At 39.4% G+C, this 21678-nt stretch overlaps 1 protein-coding gene across 1 annotated transcript in view; it reads right to left on the bottom strand.

The window, feature by feature from the left end:
* Positions 1-21678, bottom strand: part of KCNJ3 (potassium voltage-gated channel subfamily J member 3) — a 137907-nt gene that overhangs the window by 77568 nt on the left and 38661 nt on the right. The window lies entirely within an intron of this gene.

Here is a 21678-nt window from a genome sequence, read left to right as displayed (position 1 = left end):
GGCGGTCCGACTGCAGCTTAGGTCTACTCCCTGCTGTTAAGTGGACATTTGCCGGGCTGCCAGAGGGATGTCTGACTACCAGCTTGGGCCTGATCCCCCAGGGAGCGGGCCTAAGCCAGCAGGTGGATATCCTCTGAGGGGTCCCAGACTGCAAGAGGGCATTGGCTGGGCTGAGGAAATTTTTGTGCACCAGGTCTCTAGTCTATAATAATAAAAGAGTAATATGCTAATTAGACTGGACAGCAGAACAACCTTCTGGTCCAGACGACCTTCTGGAACAACCAGTGGGCAGGGGCAGAACCAGCCATGGCGGTCCCAGCACTGCCCCCCAGCTTCCGCAGAGGCAGTGGAAGAGGCCGCAGTGCGGGCCCGGTCCTAGTCCGAGGTCACCCCTTCCACAGAGATGGCAGGAGAGGCCATGGTGCTGGCCTGGTCCTGGACCCAGTGCCGCCCCTTCTGCAGAGGCAGTTGCAGAGGCAGTGGTGCGGGCCTGGACCAGGTCCTGACACCACGCCTTCCACAAAGGTGTGGGGGCAGGGGACGGCGTGATCCCAGAGCCTCCACAGAGGCTGGACAGGGTGCGACCGTGGTTCCTCAACCTCCCACAGTCCTTTCCCCATAGGCCTGGCCCCAGATCACACACCCACCAGTGGGCGGGGGGGGAGGGGGGCAGGGCTAAGAAGCAGCAAGCCCAGCTTCTGGTTGAGCCACACTCCTCCCCCCCCCCCACACCCACTCCCCCCCCCCCCCACCTCCCGCTCAGCCAGAAGCCAGGTTCACAGCTGGCAAGTGCAGCGGAGGTGGCGTGAGCCTCTCCTGCTTTCGTGGCAGGCGGGCGGTAAGGAGCAAGGGGTCCTGGACTGCAAGATCCCCAGACTACGAGATGGATATCTGAGTTCCAGCTTAGGCCAGATCCTCGGGGGTCCTGGACTGTGAGAGGGCACAAGCCAGGCTGAGGGCCCCCCCCCACCCCTGCATGAATTTCATGCACCAGGCCTCTAGTCCTATATAATAAAATTGTAATATGCTATTTGTCAACCACTTGACCAGTTGCTATGACATGCATTGACTACCAGGGGGCAGACTCTCTAACTGGACAGGGTGCGACCGTGGTTCCTCAACCTCCCACAGTCCTTTCCCCATAGGCCTGGCCCCAGATCACACACCCACCAGTGGGCGGGGGGGGAGGGGGGCAGGGCTAAGAAGCAGCAAGCCCAGCTTCTGGTTGAGCCACACTCCTCCCCCCCCCCACCTCCCGCTCAGCCAGAAGCCAGGTTCACAGCTGGCAAGTGCAGCGGAGGTGGCGTGAGCCTCTCCTGCTTTCGTGGCAGGCGGGCGGTAAGGAGCAAGGGGTCCTGGACTGCAAGATCCCCAGACTACGAGATGGATATCTGAGTTCCAGCTTAGGCCAGATCCTCGGGGGTCCTGGACTGTGAGAGGGCACAAGCCAGGCTGAGGGCCCCCCCCCACCCCTGCATGAATTTCATGCACCAGGCCTCTAGTCCTATATAATAAAATTGTAATATGCTATTTGTCAACCACTTGACCAGTTGCTATGACATGCATTGACTACCAGGGGGCAGACTCTCTAACCAATAGGTTAGCTTGCTGCTGGGGTCTGGCAGATTAGGACTGGGCTAGAGGGCCAAACATGCCTTGGAACCCTCCCGTGGTCCCTCCCCAGCCTGCAGGCCCCCATCAGGACTGAGAAAGATGACCCTGATCGGCCCTGACCAGGCCGAGAGACCCCACCCATGCACGAATTCATGCACCAAGCCTCTAGTATCAAATAATGAAAATATTAAAAGTTCTATATTGCAATGAGTCTAGTCAGCTGAATTTTGCAAAGTGCTTTGCAAGCCACTTCATTTATCACCATCATGCTAAGGAAAAGTCAAGTAGCTGACAGATAATTGTTACCATATCCATAACTGTAGTACATTTACCAAATGTCTAATCTCCTGAGATCACATGAAACAATTTATGCTTCCTAGTATGTCTATCAGTCTTCTCCCTGACAGTTTTAGCTAAAATAAAAGAAAAATCTGGATTTTATTACTGCTTCTTGAGCATGTAAGCTATTACCTAGTCTAATTTCCTAATATATCTGAATGAAGAAACTATAGACTTCTAAACAACTTATTGATCACTGTATGACTAATAATTTTCAGGTTACTCACATTTATTCTAAACTAGATCTTACCATTGGATGGGTTTGGTTTGAAGGCATGGGACAAAGGGCACAAGGCATCTTAGAAATATCGCATAGAATTGCTCCCTCACTTGCTCTGTCTAGACAATAACATTCTCCACAACAATTTGAAAGAAAAAAAATAGCCTGTAACAAAGAACCACATGTAACTTTCTTTTCGTTTTTAAAAAGGACAGTCAATTGCCCAGGCCAGTGTGGCTCACTTGGTAGAGCATCTTCCAGTGCACTGAAAGTTTGCTGGATCAGTTCCTGGGCAGGGCACATGCCAGGTTGCAGGTTTTGCCCCCAGGTGGGGTGCATATGGGAGGCAACAAATTGATGTTTCTTTCTCTCTCTCTCTCTCTCTCTCTCTCTCTCTCTCTCTCTTGCCCTCCCTTCCTCCTTCCCTCCCTCCCTCTCTACAATCAATAAAAGTTAAATAAATACAAATCTCCCTATCTTATATAATAAAAAAGTAATATGCAAATTGACCCTAACAGCGGAACGACCGGGAACGACCAGTCGCTATGATGCACACTGACCACTAGGGGGCAGACGCTCAATGCAGGAGCTGCCCCCTGGTGGTCAGTGTGCTTCCAGATGATTCATGGCTGGCCAGAGCAGCAGTGGTGGTGGGAACCTCTCCACAGCAGTGCTAAGAATGTCCAACTAATGGCTTATGTCTGATCACCCAGGGAGTGGGCCTAAGCCAGCCGGTGGACATCCCCTGAGGGGTCCCAGACTATGAGAGGGCACAGTCCAGGCTGAGGGACTTCCCCCAACCCGAGTGCATGAATTTTCATGCACCAGGCCACCTCTAGTTTAAAAATAATAGTAATAAAAATAAAAGGGACAGTCAAGGTGATATATCATACTCTAAAATGCCAACATATTTATGTTTTTTATATAAGCTTTATTTAAAAGATATATTTATATCTCTAACACATAAAGGTTTATGAAATGAAAAAGTACTGTAAGTGCAGTATGCACCACCTATTGTACAAAAGTCATGACCTGGGCTTCCATATTCTTTCAATAGAAACAGCAGGAAGTAGTTTCCCTGTTAGAAGTCTATACTGTCATTTACATCAGGAAGACTAGATTTTATTGCTCAGATCCGAGCAACATGCTGTTCTGCTTATTTAGATAAAAACATTGGTCCTTTCATTGTGGTGTGATAACTTAGAGAATGCATTTAATAAATGATTTTGTAGGAAATTACAGCAAGAAAATATCAAGAAAAGATTTAAAGGCCTATTAATTTCCTATGTAGCTTTAGGAGCCTTTATGAACTTCTTGTGCTCACTGTGATTTTTTCTCCAAACTAAATACATTTCAAATATATATTACATCTATCTTATATGTGAGTAGGTATCTTTATTACAGTAATGATCATGGAATGATGTTATTCCATGTCTTTATTATTTTAGCACACATACTGGTATGTCTAAAAATCAAAATGTCACAAATTTCTCTAGGAGATAACCTGTTAATATATTATATTTAATTTTTTATATAAAATAAAGTCCAAAGTGACTTCCTCTTCTGGGAAGAAAGAGTAGACATACTTACCCTTGTTCCTCCAGTTAAATGTAACTAAAAACTCTGAGTGTTATATATAAAACAAACATAAGAAAATTGAAAGCAGAAAAAAAAAAGGCCAATATGACAGGGGATCTCAGTCACTGGGGAAAGATATGGCAATTAATTTACTGGGTTTCCTTTTGGCCTCTTATTTCCCAGACTTGAAGCAAAAGAACTGGCAACCAAGAAATGCCAACAGACAAAGATCCAAAAACGTCTCATGAAAAGCCTGTTCTCCTTGCCAAAGAAAAAGACAAAGGGCAGAACAGAAGTATAGAAAACTTAAACAATGATCACTCTGCTCTAGTCAAACACAATAGAAAACATTTGGTTCTACCCCAGGTACATCAACAAATGTCAAGTGGGCAATTCACCTTCATCTGGGGTACTCCAACTCTCCACCAGAGTGGTCTCACAGAAGACTGAGTAGGGGCTACCCAGCCCCCGCCCCTTGTCAATGAAGACCATGTGGGAAGTTAGGACTTCCCTCCCAATGCGAAGTAACAGGGTGCCTTCCTCACTCCTGTGACAGTGTCAGAGGACAAAGAGACAGGACTTGCTCCAGTAACCATGCCACTCCCTTCCACCCATTGACTCAGTGGAGGCCACGTGGGGAGCAGTATCAGTGGTGGCCTACTAGGGGGACAGAATTCCCAGCCCTGCCTAGCAGGAAGGAGGAGACTCCAAAGTCAAGGAGATTAAGTGGGAACCGGACTCCCACTCCTACCTCTCTTTCACTGCACCCAAGCAGTGTTAGAAGAAGCCAGCTAAATGAGAAGTTAGACAAAGTCCAGAGTCTCAAAATGTGCACTAGTCATTCCAAGATTCAAAAAAATATCAAACTGAGTAATCAAAGATAACCAATATATACCAAAACTGAGATGACAAAAAATATTAGACTAATCTGATAAAGAAATTAAAGCAGACACATCATTCAAGCATATAAGTGTGCTTGAAACAAAAACTATGGTCTCAGCAAAGTAAAAGACATAAAACGAACAAAATGGAAATTTTAGAAGTAAAAACACTATAACTGAAATAAAACAACCAGGGACAAATAAGGACATTAAATAATAAGTAATAACAATCCTAAATGTGTATATAACAAAATGCATAGATTAAAAAGTAGGTGAATCAAAATCTTAGAGAAATGAAAGGAGAAATGCATAAATCAATGACTATAGTTGGAGACCAAAACCCCACATTTGAAAATTGATAGACAACTTACAGAAAACTAGAAAGGATATAGAACTAGAAATACTATCAACCAACAGGATCTAATCAACATTTGCAAAATATTCCACCAATCATCATCAGACCATATCCTGGGCCATAAAACAAACCTCATCAAATTTAAGAGATTTGAAATCAAGCAATGTGTTTTCACTGAGCACAATAGAAGCAAAGCAGAAATCAGTCTCAAAAAGATAATAGGTAACTCTCCAGACACTGGGAAATCAAACAGCACATTTCTAAATAATCCACAGGTCAAGGAGAATGTCTAAAAGGAAATCAAACAGTACAATGAATTGCATGAAAATAAAATTTTAACATATTTAAGTTAGTAGAGTACAGCTAAAGCAATGCTGAGAAGGAAATTTATTTCACTAAATGTATATATTAGGAAAACAAGGAAAGGTTTCAAATGAACAATCTACAGCCCTACCTCAAGAATTTAGGGAGAGTGGGGAGAAAGCAAAATAACCCCCCAGTAATCAGAAAGAAGAAAATAAGAGCATAAACCAATGAAATTGAAAACAGAAAAACAACTTTAAAAAAATCAGTGTTACAAATAGTTGGTTGTGTGATATGATCAATAAAACTGACCAACCTTTAGCAAAAGTCTAACAAATATATATACAAATTATCAGTGTCATTACAGACTCTGTAGACATCAGAAGATTAATCAGGGAATACTATGAACAACTCTACAAAAGTTTGACAATATCAATAAAATGGACTAATTCCTTTAAAAAACACAAATGAAATAGAGCATAAAATATTTGAATAGCCTGATAGCATAAAGAAATTGAATTTCTCATTACAAACTTCTCAAGTGGAAATCTTCTGGCTGGTTTCAATGGAAAATTCTACCAAACACTTAAAGAAGAATTAACACCAATTGTACATAATCCTTTTAAAAAATTAGAAATGAAGAAATGACTCCAAAATTCATTTTATAAAGCTAGAATGAATCCAATACCAAAACAAAAACAGTACCAAAAGGAAAATTACACATCAGTATCCCTCAGAAATACAGATATTAAAATCTCTAACAATGTAAGCAAATAGAATTCAGCAGCATATGAAAAGAATTCTAATCCATGACCAAGTGAGGTTTATTCTAAGTATGGAAGGCTGGTTCAATATTCAAAAATCAATCAATATAAACTACCATATTAATTAAAGAGAAAAATCACTGTATCGTTCAAAAATCAATCAATATAAACTACCATATTAACTAAAGAGAAAAATCACTGTATCATATCAATTGATGCAGAAAAAGCATTTGATTAAATTCAACACCCATTCATACTGAAAACATTTGAAAAATAGGTAGAAATTTTCAAAAAAAATTGTTCTACATAAAACCCCTCTATCACTAATAAGTAAGTTCAGCAAGGTTACAGGTATGTCTAAGTCCATTCAGGCTGCTAAACCAGAATTCCCAGAGAGCGGGTGGCTCATAAACAAACAGGAATGTATTTCTCATAATTCTGGAAGCTGGGAAGTCCAAGATCAAGGCACCAGCAAATTCATTGTACGGTTAGAACCTGCTTCCTGAATTCATTTATAAATATTTTTTTGCTGTGTCCTCACATGGCAGAAAGCAAGGAAGCGCTCTGGGGTCTCTTTTATAAGGGCACTAATCCAATTCATGAGAACTCCACCTTCATTGCCTCATCACCTTGCAAAGGCTCCAGCTCCAAATACCATCATATTGGGGATCAGGTTTCAACATATGAATTTGGGGGGGGAACACAATCTTTCAGTCTATAACAAGACAGAATATATATATATATATTAAATACCAATTTTATTTCTATATACTAGCACCATTTGCAACCACTAAAAAATAAATAGTTAGGAGTAAACCTAACAAAACATATATAAAATTTCTATGCTGGAAATGACAAAATGTTGGTGAAAGAAATCACATCAAAGAAAAAATATATAAAGACATACATTGTTCCTTGATTGGAAGACTTAAAATAGTAAAGATGCCAATTCTCCCCCATATTGATATATAAGTTTAAAGAAATCCATATAAAAATCCAAACAAGATAGTTTATAGATGTAGACAATATTATTGTATAATTCACATATAAGAAATAAGAATAACTAAATAAGGTGGAAGAATATGTCTACCTGATTTCAAGACTTACTATGTAGCTATAGTAACAAGAGTGGTATTGTCAAAGGAAGACACATAGATCAATGGAGCAGAACAGAGAATGCAGAAATAGATCCACACACGTATGCTTAACTTATTTTCGATGAAGGTACAAAAGCAATTCTATGGAGCAAGGATGGCCCTTTCAGCAAATGGTATTAGAGCAATTTGACATCTATTGGCACAGAGAAAAAAATTAATCTTGACCTAAGTCTAACATCTTATAAAAAAATAACTCAAAATTGTTCACAGACTTAAATGTAAAAGCAAAAGTAAAAAGCTGTTAGAAAAGAGTAGAAATTCTTTGGGACCTAGGGTTAGGAGACTTCTTATCTTTTACACCAAGAGCACAAATTCAAAAAATTGATAAATTAAGCCTTATCAAAACTAAAAACGTTTGCTTTACAAAAGACTCTGTAAAAAGGATTAAAAAAAGATGAGCTACAGACTGAATGAGAATATCTGAAAACCACATATCTAATCTAACAAAAGACTGTCTAGAATATATAAAGAACTTCCAAAACTCAACAATTAAAAAAATACAATTAGATCATAGTTAGAAGAAATTAATATATATTTCACTGAAAATATACAAACGGCAAATAAGCTCAAGATAATAAGTTATCATTAGTTATTAGAGAAATGCACATTAAAACCACAATGAAACACCTATAAGAGTGGTTGAAATAAAAATTGTGTACATCATTGATGTTTCTGTCTCTCCCTCTTCCTTACTCTGAAATCAATAAAAATATATTTTAAAAAAACATAAAAATATTAGTGTGTTTTTAAACTACTTTTATTGATTTCAGAAAGGAAGGGACAGGGAGAGAGATAGAAACATCAATGATGAGAAGAATCACTGATGGGCCGCAATCTGGACATGTATCCTGACGGGGAATCAAACCCTGACCTCCTGGTTCTTAGGTCAAGGCTCAACCCCTGAGCCATACCTACAGACAAGAATGAGCTATTGATACATGCAACAATCTGAATAAATATCCAGAACTATGCTGAGTGGAAAAAAAATCCCCAAATGTCACATACTGTAGGATTCAATTTATGTGATATTCTTGAAATGACAGAATTAGAGAACAGATGAGTAGTTGCCAAGTGTTGAGGAAAGGCTGAGCAAGAAGGCGAAGTACGTATGCCTGTATAAGAGCAGCTTAAGCAATCCATGTAGTGATGGAAATATTCTGTCTTGACTGTCAGGACCCTGGTTGTGATATTGTACTGTATGAAATTTTGCAAGAGGGTTACCATTAGGGGAAATGAGGTAAAGAGTACAGGGAATCTCTATTATCCCTCAAAAGTGGGCGTGAATAAACAATTATCCCAAAATAAAAAGTTTAATTAATTATATTAAGGCCCAAAACTGTTAACACTGAAATTTGCAAGAACTATCCCTGAGCTTTCTTCTGAGTCACTTTGCCCGAGTTAGTCAGAATTATAATATAGTAGAGTGTCAAAACAAAAGCTTTAAATGACTGTACGGTAATCAGAAAGCAAGGGCTGATGGGTTCTAAAATAGGAAGATCAATCACAAGAAAAATCCAAGATGGGAAGCAAGGCGAAGAATAGGAGATCTCAACTAAAGGTAGACCCCAAATTTTCAGTTTTCTGCCTGAACAGAGTAAAGCTAGAAAACAAAGGAAAATTTCACTGGCTCAAAGGTTACCTCCTATATTAAAAAAGCTCTCTCAGCATTCTCCCTCCACCTCACCCAAATCTGGATCAGAAATCAACTAATATTTATGGAAGGCCCAGCAGGTATATTTAATACTTTGGATATGCACTGCATAAAATCTGTCTTGTAAGTTTTACTATAAATAATGTGACCAATATGAGCATGAATTTTGAACTATTTTGGGATATTATCCATGGATAAAATGTATGTTTAACCATGTACATTTATGTATATTTAACATTTGCAAATTTCGTATCTATAATAATAAAAGCATAATATGCTAATTAGACCAGAAGTCCTTCCAGACAAAGCCAGGGCAGCGAGGGAAGCCCGGGTCCCAGGTGCCTGCTGGCGGCCAGAGGGAAGCCCGGATCCCGGGTGCCAGAGGGAAGCCGGTGTCAGAAGCCGGGGGAAGGAAGGACCACTCTTGCACGAATTCCATTCATCGGGCCTCTAGTAAATCTATAAAAAGTTATTCTCAGTACAGCAGTCACATACAATATATCTAATAAAGCAAATTAACTAATCTTTGTGAAATATATCCCACTTCTATTTTGTTGTTGTTGATATATTACCTTTGACAGAAGTATGGAATCATTGCAGATTTGCTAAATTACCAGTGTATTTACATAACTTTTTAAAATTAATTTGTTTGCTTTTGAGTCTCTTCTAACTAATGACTAAAATATTTCAGCACAAGCTTCCAGCAGACTGCTCATTTTAAAAATTGTTTCTTACTTATTTCATTAGTCTCTAAATTACATAGTACCTGATTTTTAAAAAATCATTTAGTTCCTGTAGTCTGGTATATCTCTGCCTGCCCTTTTACTTCGTCTCCCTAACTGACCTTTGTCATTTTAAGCGTCACGGAGCTGGGTTTTATAAAGCAACCTAAGGGCCCCTTTCAAGCAGAAAATGTGCCTCAGATTTAGGAATGTGAAGTCCTGAAGCCTCAGTGCCCTTTATTTTGCTCATCTCTCAATCCACACTGACATCACCTTTCCCCAGCAGCCTCACACTAGCGAACTCTCGCCTCTGCTAAACTATTGTCCTCCCAGGCTCCGGAGGTTGTTGCTGGGGTCCAACCCCAGCAGGTCCAGGGGTCCCCAAAGGTGTGGACGGAGTCGGCGAAGAAGGAATGACACGGAGACAGCGTTCAGTTGATCAGCAGACATGCCAGGATATCTAGCCACAATCTCCAGCCAAGTACTGTGTCCATGTTCTCTTGCTAGGTTCTCCAGCCAGGTTCTGTAGCCATGCTCTCACACTAGGTTCTCCAGCCAGGTTCGGTCGTCAGGTTCTGTAGCCGGGTTCTTCAGCCAGGTTCGGTTTAGGTTCTCCAACCAAGTTCTGTAGCCAGGTTCTGCCCAGTATCTTTTGCCATGTTCTCTCCAGCGAAGTTCTTCTGTCTCTAGGTTCTGTGTAGGTTCTGTCTTCTAAGTTCTGTGTCTTGGGTCTGTCTCTCGGTTCTGCCTCTCTAGGTTCTGACTAAGTTCTGTCTCCTGTTGTCTTGTTGCATCTGTATTTATACCAGTTGATTCCAATCCTATCAATCTCTATTCCAAAGGTTAGGGCGTTTCTTATCTCCATTCCAGGGAGTAAAGATTATGTAGCTTAAGCATGATTGTTCATAGTTAAAGTGATTAAATACCCGCCTGGCACTTAGTTAAGAGGTTTTATTCCCTCCCTAACTTCAGAGGAAAATCCCTACCTGGGGAAACAACCTTTCTAGGAGAGGTAACCTTGGTTAAAACCTCTATTCCAAAGGTTAGGGCGTTTCTTATCTCCATTCCAGGGAGTAAAGATTATGTAGCTTAAGCATGATTGTTCATAGTTAAAGTGATTAAATACCCGCCTGGCACTTAGTTAAGAGGTTTTATTCCCTCCCTAACTTCAGAGGAAAATCCCTACCTGGGGAAACAACCTTTCTCGGAGAGGTGACCTTGGTTAAAACAAGCACCAAGATGGTGAGCAAACATATTAAGAACACTATGCCATATATGCCAGGTCCCTTGAAAGAGCAAGGATGGACCGGCTCCCGGCAGGTTGTGAACATGGAAGGTGGCAGAGGGGCAGAGAAGTCCAAGTGGGCCAACTCTACCAGGCGGTCTCCAAGTATCCCTGCATAGCGCCTTCTCTAAGGGGAAGAATTTTTTTGGTTCCTTCCATAAAGGGTGACATCAATTTGCTCTGAAGCAAATTTCAGGTTCAATTTTTGTTTCAAATTTCTCTGCTCTGATACCTCCCTCAGTGCATTTTAATGGTTTAACACATTCTGAAAATTCAGCAAAATGTCTTATCTACTGATTGTACCCTTTCCTGCTTCCCAGGATTCTTATAAACTCATCTTTTGCACATATATATTTTTTCTGTCATTTCGATTAAATTTGGGGATGGAGGGAAGCCAAACTCATATGTTTCACCTGTCATCTTAAACCTCAAGTCAATACTTTTAAGTTCTATTTTCAGCTAAAATTGTCCATAGACATATTGGATTTTTTTTAACTCAAATTTTCATTCAAGCCTGGGTACAAGCAGAAGATCTGAAAGACATGACCATGTCCCAATATCAATAAAACAATTCAATTTTGATAATATTAATACAAATGTTTTTGTCACCCATTTAAGGAAACATTTTACCCAAAACAAACAAACAAACAAAACTAAGGGCTAAAGAGGAGAAAAACTTTCATTAAAATATAACTGGAAAATCATATAGCAAAACTAGACAAAATATTTTTTTTTCTCTGTAAGGTAGTTTAAATTCAATATGTCAGGGAAATGTGGCACCAAATGGCTTTGTAAATATATCCCGGAGATAATCAAACAGTACGTTATAATGGCCTGAAATCATACTGAAAGAGTTCATATCCCAGATGCACCATTAGCTAGCTGTGTGGCTCTGCAGAGGTTACTTAACCTCTCTGACAATCGGGTTCATCATCTGTAAAATGCGATGAGAGTGCCTTCCTCATAAGGTAATGAGAGGTTTAATAATATATGAAAACACTTAAAATAAGAACTAAGAAACAGTAATTACTCAAAAAAAATTTACCTGAACTAAGACAGTAATTACTCAAAAAAGATTTACTAAGGTTAGTAGAAGCGGAGTTTCTCAGAAAGTATGGATGTAGTACTTGCCCACAGACACAGACCAAATATCCTCTCAATATTAATATCAGTTCCCAGATTCCCTGGAAAGCTGCACTGCAGTGAGTAAAACAGGAAGCTATTTGGTACTTAGTACAAAAGCTCAGGAAAAAATGACAAACGTGCTTTGTCTTGGTCTTATTTGCAATTTGTATTGTTTTCTGTCTGGTAGAATGCAGAGCCAGAACTCATCGATTCTGCCAATACAAAACCTGTGGTCTGGATTTCATATCATGTGCCATGGTAAAATGATTTTATATGGGCTTTATTTGAGAAACAGCATTTTTTTATTACATAAAACCTTCACCAAAAAATATATAGAAAAGAGATTTTTAAAAGTCAAGGCTAAAGCTGCCTGTTTAAAAGCAAAATCCTACCATCTGTAGCAGGAGGACTTTATAAAACCCAGGGGTGTCTTTTACCCAACTGTCAACACCAGGAAATGTGCCAAGGGGACAGATGCTAAAATTGGAAAGTCTCTTCTGGGGCGTGACATCAGAGTTTTATAATTTCTCTCTCAAAAAGCATCAGTCACCAGAACGGCAACAAAGTACTAAGGAGAAAACAAAAGCAGCCCCCTTAATGAGGAATGGCTTCCATTAGATAGTTATACTACTAAAATTCTATTAACAAAAATGAACATATTGTAGGATGGGAAGCAAAATCTGTATTGAGCTAGTTTCCAAGTGACCAGGCAGCTTTTTTTTTTTAATCGTTGGCAACAACAGGGAGCATATGAACAATCAAGAAAGTAATAACAGCAGCCATTACTGAAAACAGTTTCCAATGACAGTGCAGAATTGAAGAAAAACAATAAGGAAAGCTCTACCCTGTTTTAACAATACACTGACAAAGATCTGATTATGAAAACCAATAACTAAAAAATAACATTCAGCATTAAAAAGTGAAAAGCAATCTATAATTAATGCCATTCCATGGGGGCTCTATTGTGCAGAAAGTAGAATGTACTTCACACTCATTCAAGAATTTGTTGAATGCGGATTTTTGCTCCCATTAGATTTTTTCCCATGCATCAAAGAAGAGATATGACTTTTAAGATTTCAGAGTCTTCAGCTGTTTCACAACCAGGCTCAGTCTGAAAACATACTTGCTGAATGCAGCTTTAGTTCCTAAGGGAGAGGTTGCAAACTCAGAGTGTGCCAAGCAGGTAACATGAATGAGCGAAGGTGACCGTGAGTCTGTGGGAACCTGGGGAGAGAATGTCCCAGGTACAGAGCACAGGTGCTATTCAGCTACAAAGAGAGCCTGGTATTGTGAAATCTCATTTTTCAAGAGAAACCTTAAAAACCCACACTTCTATTTGAAATCTCCAAGTTATGTAAGTGTTGGTTTAAAAAAAATCAAACATCACTGTATTTATAAATATGGGTGCCACCAATGAGCTAAATCCAACACACAGGTTATCTCTGAAGGGTCTCCACTCCATAATAGTAAGAATGGCTGTTTTGACATTGCCCCAAAATCATATCACATTTTATTTGCAGATAAAGCCCATTATTTGCAAATTCTGTTCAGTTTTTATATGTAAGAGATCTAAAGTGGCTAAGAATAACTGAACTCGTGTTTCTCCAGCCTCCCCACTATCAAAAGTAATACTCATTCTCTCACGAAATGAAAAGTAAATGAAGAAAAAACACTAGCTTTATTTCTAAAAGGTAAGAGAGCAATATAAATTTCCACTTGTGCTGTAGGTGAGAAGCAGCACTAATGTAACCCAACCTGCTTTGGGCTTATTCAGTGTTTCAGAGGGAAATAAAATCAGTAATAAGAGCTGTGTTTTAATGAGATATGAGGCACTAAAGACAACAACTCTAATGGAAGAGACTCAGATAAATATATTGTTCTTTCCCTTACTCTATGAGTGAAAACTGACAATAAAAAACTCAAAATATTAATAAAAGAGTACCATAGGTGAATATTTTATCACCTTCAACTTCTATACAACTCCAGGATGCCCTTATAATCCACTTTTACCTCATTTCATTCTAAGCTTTAGAATCTAAGGCAAATTAATAAGGAGATTTTCTTCCCATCAGCCAGTCTTCATTTCCACCCCTCACTGCTTCTCATTTCTATTTACTGAGAAGACTCATACACATCCCTCTATAACACAATACCATATCAGTCCATTGCCAAACAAAAATGAATACACTGAATTATTCTTCAAATAGCAAAATAAAGGCAGAAAGCTCACTTTTGTCAAAACATATATGCAATACTTCAAGATATCTATCTATCTATTTATATCTATATCTATATCTATATCTATATCTATATCTATATCTATATCTATATCTGAGTATTAGCCTGAGTACTCTTCTGTATACTTTTTTGTATGTTTTTCCTAATACTGAATCATCTAACAATGACCCATGAATTACAAGGTTTTCTACTCTAGCAAGTGAGAACAAGAGCTCTTGTGATTTCCAGCTACTGTTACCTCTGATCCTTTTGAATGGTTCTTTCTCCAGCTGAGGTACGTTTCCTCATGCACGTGAGCTGAAGACTGTAGACATCTGCAGCTCTCCAACGTTCCTTCTCGGTGCTGCTCTATCCTCTCGTGCATTCTGCCCTGTGAACTCCAGCCCCTTGGACCTCTCTGGGCTTCCAACTCTCCTTCTTAACTTAGGGAAAGCTCCAGACTCCACCAGGGGGTCTCCCATTAGGCACCCCAGTCTGGGAACTGTGCAGGCAGTAAACAGGGGCAGTCATAGGGCTCACCTCGTTGGTTTCAAGTCTCCCAGTGATCACTGCCCTTCCTTGTCTGATACCAAATGTCATGTTTCAGAGAGGTCGTTGTCTTTGTGAAACTTTTATGTTTTAGGTGGGTTAGTTTACCTAGTTCCTGTTGTAAAGACAGGAAAAAGAAGGCCTTTCTTTTTCTTTCCTGTGGCCTTTCACAATTTATGAGTAGCACCTGGTAATTAAATCCCAAGATTGTTAGCTCCTCTGATTCAAACAGCCCCTCTGTTCAAGCTGCAAGGCAAGATAAATTACTCTCAAAGTTACATTTTTGCATACATATCCCTCCTCTCTGCTGTTTTCACAACTCAGGGATTATTAGTAGAAATTTCCCTTCTGCCCTCCCCTTCAAAAAGTCCTCTTTCAATCTCTTCCTAATTTGTAATTTTCACTCTAAGAGTTTTATGGGCTTGGGATGATGCTGATAAAGACATCTCCCTAGGACAGTGGTTCTCAACCTTCCTAATGCCGCGACCCGTTAATACAGTTCCTCATGTTGTGGTGACCTCTATCCATAAAATTATTTTCGTTGTTACTTCATAACTGTCATTTTGCTACTGTTATAAATCGTAATGTAAATATCTGATATGCAGGATGTATTTTCACTGTTACAAAATGAACATAATTAAAGCATAGTGATTAATCACAAAAACAATATGTAATTATATATGTGTTTTCTGATGGTCTTAGGCAACCCCTGTGAAAGGGTCATTCCACCCCCAAAAGGGGTCGCGACCCACAGGATGAGAACCGCTGCCCTAGTACATCTGCCCAGACTGTCTCCTAAAGAACAAACAAACTACTAACCCTCTGATGTCTGCTCAATTCAGCTCAAAAGTGCCCCTCCCTGCCTTGTTGCTTAGCAACAGCCAAGGCTTAAAGGGGGAAGTCACTTTTGTTTCTTGCCCTTGTATTGATTAACAATGCACTGGCCCTTTCCCTTGGGGAAAAGTAAAATAAACTTTCTCTCTGCATCTATCTCTTCTCTCAGTTGTGAATTCTTTCACAGCCCATATCACCAGCCAAAACCTTAACACCTGTTACTCCAACATTGCAGGCATGGAAGATTTTTTATTTTGTTTTTTTTTTCACATATATAGTTTGAAGAGTAAGAATATGTTCTTTTTCTCCCCACACTCATTACTCTTTACAATTTCTACATTATACATACACATTGTTAACCCTCAGGGTTGATAAATGGTATTAGAATAAGTTAGCCCAGGCAACAAGCAGAATCCAATGTTAGATCTTTTTGTTTTGTTTTGTTGATTTTTACTTATGAGTAGTGACTCCCTTTCACTTTCTTCCACTCTAAAAAAAAACAAGATAAGCCCAGCTGGTGTGGCTCAGTGGTCGAGCATCAACATATGAACCAGCAGATCATGGTTCAATTCCAGTCAGGGCACATGCCGGGTTGCAGGCTTGATCCCCAGGGTGGGGCATGCAGGAGGCAGCTGATCAATGATCCTCACTATTGATGTTTCTATCTCTCGCTTTCTCTCCTTTCCTCTCTAAAATCAATAAATACATATATTTTTAAAAATAAAATAGATAAAATGGCAAGAATCTTTGAGTGTCTCTTAGTTTTGAAAAAGGTTCAGGCTGTGGCATTAAAATGACCTGTATCAAAAGCTGTGATAATTAAGTTTATGATTTATTATACTAACCAATGTGTGATAAGCTCAGGGACACTACCTAATTTACAGCAACGGGATAGAAAGAGGAAAGAGCACAGGAAACAGGGATTCCAAGAATGATTCAAAAGACCATGCAAGTTGAAACATCCAAAAGGTAATGAATGCCACAATAAATTACATACACTCTGTCCTAGGACATTAACAGAAACGTGGTCACCTTTTCCTAAGAGTCAAAGACGATAACTTAAAATTAATTCAAAACTGAATTTACTACAGATTTTGTATCAAATTAGAGAAATGAAACTAAAATCATTTCAGCCAATCGATAACAGTGTTCTGTGAAACAGCGCAAAGTCTGTCACTCAAAATAAAAAATTTTCAGTTCTCTTCTGTTTCTCCTAAAAGATACTAGGGGTGTGGGGGATGAAAATATACAAACCATGACTTCCTTCAGACATTTGGACTATTCTGAAGGAAATAAATATTAAGATGGTAATTTAAAAATGATAATATTAAGGAAAAATTAAATTTTCAGAACGACTGGTAATGTCTCTATATACCCTAGTTTCACTTTTAACTCGGACTTCTTAATATCTTAATATTCAAAAACACTTTGTATTAGCATCAATAATTTAAGCAAATTTAATTAACTACATCCCATATAAAAAGAAAACAAGATGGGATTTTACTAAGCACATGTCCAGTGTTTTTCTTTATGTCTGGAGAAAAGCTGCCACATAATTACAGCTGTTCTTATTCTGGAAGGCCGATTGTCTTGCAATTTCAGGTGGTTTGTGTCAACCGGAACACAGATTAAGATATTCATTCCAGTGGCCTGGAGACAGGCCCACAATGGGGTGCAAAGTCCAGAAAGCTAAATCCCTCACTATTGCTTGACTGAACATAGATGGAACTTGTTTATTAAGCAACCTGAACATGATGTGGACAGAAAAATTGGCTTCATGCTTCTTTTTTTAATCATCACTCAAGGATGGAGATTATATATATATATATTGATTTCAGAGAGGAAGGGAGAAGAGAGAGACAGATAGAAACATCAATGATGAGAGAGAATCATCGATCAGCTGCCTCCTGCACAGCCCCTACTGTGGCTCAAGCCCACAACCCGGGCATGTGCCCTTGACCGGAATTGAACCCAGAGCACATTGAGACCCTTCAGTCTGCAGACTAATGCTCTATCCACTGAGCCAAACCAGCTAAGGCAAGCATGATTTTTAATTGATTTTTCAGAGAGAGAAGGAGAGAGAGGTAGTGACAGAAAGAGGGAGAGAGGGAGAGATGAAACATCGATTGACTGCCCCCTGTAAGCGCCCCGACAGGACCAAACCCTCAACCTAGGTATGTACCCGGATTGGAAATTAAACATGCAACCTTTTGCTGCACAGAAAATGCTCCAACCAAGTAACACTCCAGGGTCATTTTTCTTTGCTTTCTGCCTTTTAATTCACTTGGCTGGATCTTCATTCTTCAATGAATGGCAACATCTCAACTTTCAGGTATAGAATAGTTCCTTAACTGATAATTACAATTCACTTTTACAATTAATGGTTCAAACTTCTATAAAATTAAACAATCTCAGATTTTTTTTCCATTCCATCTCAGTGGTCTGCTCTTTCATTCTCCTCATCTGTTCCCTCACCCTTCTTCCCATCTCCTATTCTGCAAAATTGGAGAGGGCAATGGGAGTAGAAATTAGAGGTAGATGGGTAAAATACTAGTACCTCTCTTGCTTAACACAAACAGGTTGTCTTTTAATCCATTCTAGCAATCATTAGTTGCTGGTTCTTTTATAGGATGCGTGTGTGCATGCGTGCGTGCATGCATGCATGTTTGTGTGTGTTTTGAGCAGCTCACAATTTCTTACCCTGAGTACTTCACTAATTCACTTTTTGGAGGTGAGATGTTATAACGACTGCTCTCTCAGATCCTGACCATAGAGAATCATCCTAGATTTTCTTAATTTAAGGTGCCCTCCCTTCCAGCAGGCAGGATTCCCCTTAGGGCAGATGAAGCCAGTCTCTTGCTCTGGCACGCAGTTAGCTTCTGGCAAGTAAGGCATCCTGGCCATGCCAAATGCTAGCTGCATGAGCTCTTCCAGGCCTGTAAAATTCTGGTATCTCAAGCATCTCTGGTAGATGTCCATGAATTCAACAAGTAGGGAGCAAATTTTAGTTTATATTAGAGATGGAGTAATCGTAAAGATAAGAAGTTTAAGTTCAGGATGTGATGCCATTATAATTAACTTGGCTATTAATAGTAAAAGGAAAGAAGCAAGGGGAAGATAAACATATGCCCAATAAAGTTGGGGTGACATCAGGTAGGTACCTGTCTATCAGTCACACCCTGAAACAGGTCATTGGACAGAATGGGCATGGCCACTGCAAGGGCGCGGAATTTGGGATGTTTAATCCCCTAACCCATGGTCGGCAAACTGCGGCTCGCGAGCCACATGTGGCTCTTTGGCCCTTTGAGTGTGGTTCTTCTAAGCCTTAGGAGTACCCTAATTAAGTTAATAACAATGTGCCTACCTATATAGTTTAAGTTTAAAAAATTTTGCTCTCAAAAGAAATTTCAATCGTTGTACTGTTGATATTTGGCTCTGTTGACTAATGAGTTTACCGACCACTGCCTTAAACAAAGAAATTCACTCTCTTGGTTTCTCTTGGGACTCTTGCAGGTGGTGCACTCTCATGGCTCTCCTGCATTCACTCACATGGCCCACGGCCATTGGGATCCCCACTCACAATGGACTGAGGGATGATAACTCGCCTGATGTTGAACTGGACCCGGCTGCAACATGGAACGGAAATTCTGGACACTGGCTTTGCGTTTAGCCTTACTAAAACCCCAGCTACACTTCTGTGATTGGACTGGGACTTAGGAAACCCAGGGATGTAATTCCACACAAATAAAACCACTCATCCTCCGGTGTGAGTGTCAGAACATTATTTTTCTTGAGAAATCATAAGGACCCCACCCCCAGCACTCAGTGGAGAAAAGGACACCCCAATTTCCCTGATAACAAGCCCTTTCCATCTCTCTGAAAAGGGCCTTAGCAATGTATTCATATCATCAGATAGTTTGTAAAATTTGAAAAAAATAATGTAAAGTTTAATGTAGTCAAACCCCATATTATATAAGCTAAGCTTTAAGCCCCACAAAACTTGGAACTTCTCCAGCCATTCTCTATATGAAGTTATATTCACCAGACTTCAAGAGGAACAAACATATCAACTTCTCATAAAGACTCTCACTAGGATTTCTCCTCTTTAATCTTTTATGAGAGAGGATGGAGAAATGTCACAGGACAACAATCTCTCCAGTATGCAGACACACTCTACATTAATAAGTCTCAACAATACCCCTTCAAATGGAAGTTGGCAATGAGGTTGAGAGGCACCCAACCAGTTTTGTTTTCTTTTTGAAAGCCCTATATGAACATATCTAGGATTTCCTTATAATGTGCGGCCCTTATCACTTAGTAATTTCAGCTTTGGAGCCCCAGCCTCAAAATTCAAGATAACAAGAAATTGCATGTGACTTCCTCTGACAAAACAAAAGCATTCACCCAAGACAACACAGGTGGATATCACTGACTCAAGCATCTTCTTTCATCCAAAAGACAGACTCAAAACAAAAATTATTAAAATATTCAGGAAGATAAATTTATTTTATATTTTACTAGGAAAAAAACATTGTTTCCCTTCAAGGCAACATGGAAATAAAACTGACCATTCCCTAAAATGTTTATTATATCTCAAAGAAAAGCAAAATTCTAGAGGTTAAATTTGCAGAAGGTAAACATTTGTATGTTTAATCATAAATTTAATTTTATAATTCATATAGAGTAAGAAAAAATATCTTGCAAATTAGGTTTAAGGATAGCCAATCCAAACATAGTAATTTAAAAAATAACAATTTAATTTTGCAATGTATAAAAATTGTAAGAAATCTGTGAGAGAAAAAATCTATTTTGATATTCAAAACTAGTTTTTGTCATCAATAAATTGGCTGGTTTAATCTCTAAGTCTATATAAAAAGAATGTAGATTTTGAAAACCAAAATGTATACATAACAACAGGTTAAATCAGAAACCAATACTAGAGTTTTTATTTGTTTTCACTTTCTTATGTTGTGCTGGGCAGACTTGGCTTCTGTTTCCCAGAAGCCAATAAATATCTGATTTATTTTCTACTTTTAAAATAAATCACTGATAAAAGCTAACTGTGTTTTTATACTTCCCTACCTTGATTAATCCCTAGTACTTTCAAGTGATCTGTAAATACTGCAAGCTTTTGAATGATATCTTGCCAGATTGCTTGTAGCAGGCCCAGAGCTACACAGTGAATTCTGATGGGCAGTGAGACTTGCAAAGAAGGCAGAAATGAACAGCTAATGAGCCACTCAGGATGCTGGCCTGGAAAAACTTCAAACCAAGTGGTGATACAAAGGGGGAAAAATGATTAAAGTCACAAATCTTTTCAATCCTATTCTAAAATATGATTCTGTAAGATATTTTTATGTTTCTAGAGTCCACTGAAGTCTGCAGTTGTCTTTCTTTTATCTGATTACCAATAGGTAAGAAAAGCGGAGAAAAGGAAGTGAGGGTTATAAAATAGAAAACCCCCCCATAAATGCTATGCTAGTTAGCAAACAATGACAACTTCCATAGCACTGAAACAGTCCTGGGATGTCTAGGACACTTAGAAATTTAAAGTTTATAGACATGCAGAATCAGACAGGGCACAAAACTCACTTTTCACTAAGTTGTACCTCTACAGACAGTTTCATAATGGCAGAAAAAATGAGTAAATTGTACAGCTAGCACTTTTTTACCTATTAGGTAGGTGTCTTAGCTTATCTTACAAGATTTAAATGGAGACTTTGACATGTAAAAGGCAAGTACTCTCAGATTGTTTCCTAATCTATATATATAAAAGCCTAAGCAACCATTATGACCGAGCCCCCTGGTGGTCAGTGCACATCATAACTACTGGTTGACCAGTCGACCAGTTGACTGGTCGCTATGATGAGCACTGACCACCAGGGGGGCAGACGTTCAATGCAGGAGCTGCTCCCTGGTGGTCAGTGCGTTCCCATAGCCAACCTCCTGCTGCTAGCCAACCTCTCGTGGTCTCTCCCTGCAGCCAGCCAGCCTGAGGGACCCCACCTGTGCATGAATTCATGCACCTGTTCTCTAGTCTACAAATATGAGAAAATACTGCCTAACTCATGGAAAGGTTATGAA

Source organism: Myotis davidii, unplaced genomic scaffold (genome assembly GCF_000327345.1).
Source record: "Myotis davidii unplaced genomic scaffold, ASM32734v1 scaffold433, whole genome shotgun sequence".
Classification (NCBI taxonomy): Eukaryota; Metazoa; Chordata; class Mammalia; order Chiroptera; family Vespertilionidae; genus Myotis; species Myotis davidii.
The sequence above is the reverse complement of the archived record's forward strand: the minus strand, read 5'-3'. Positions and strand labels throughout refer to the sequence as shown.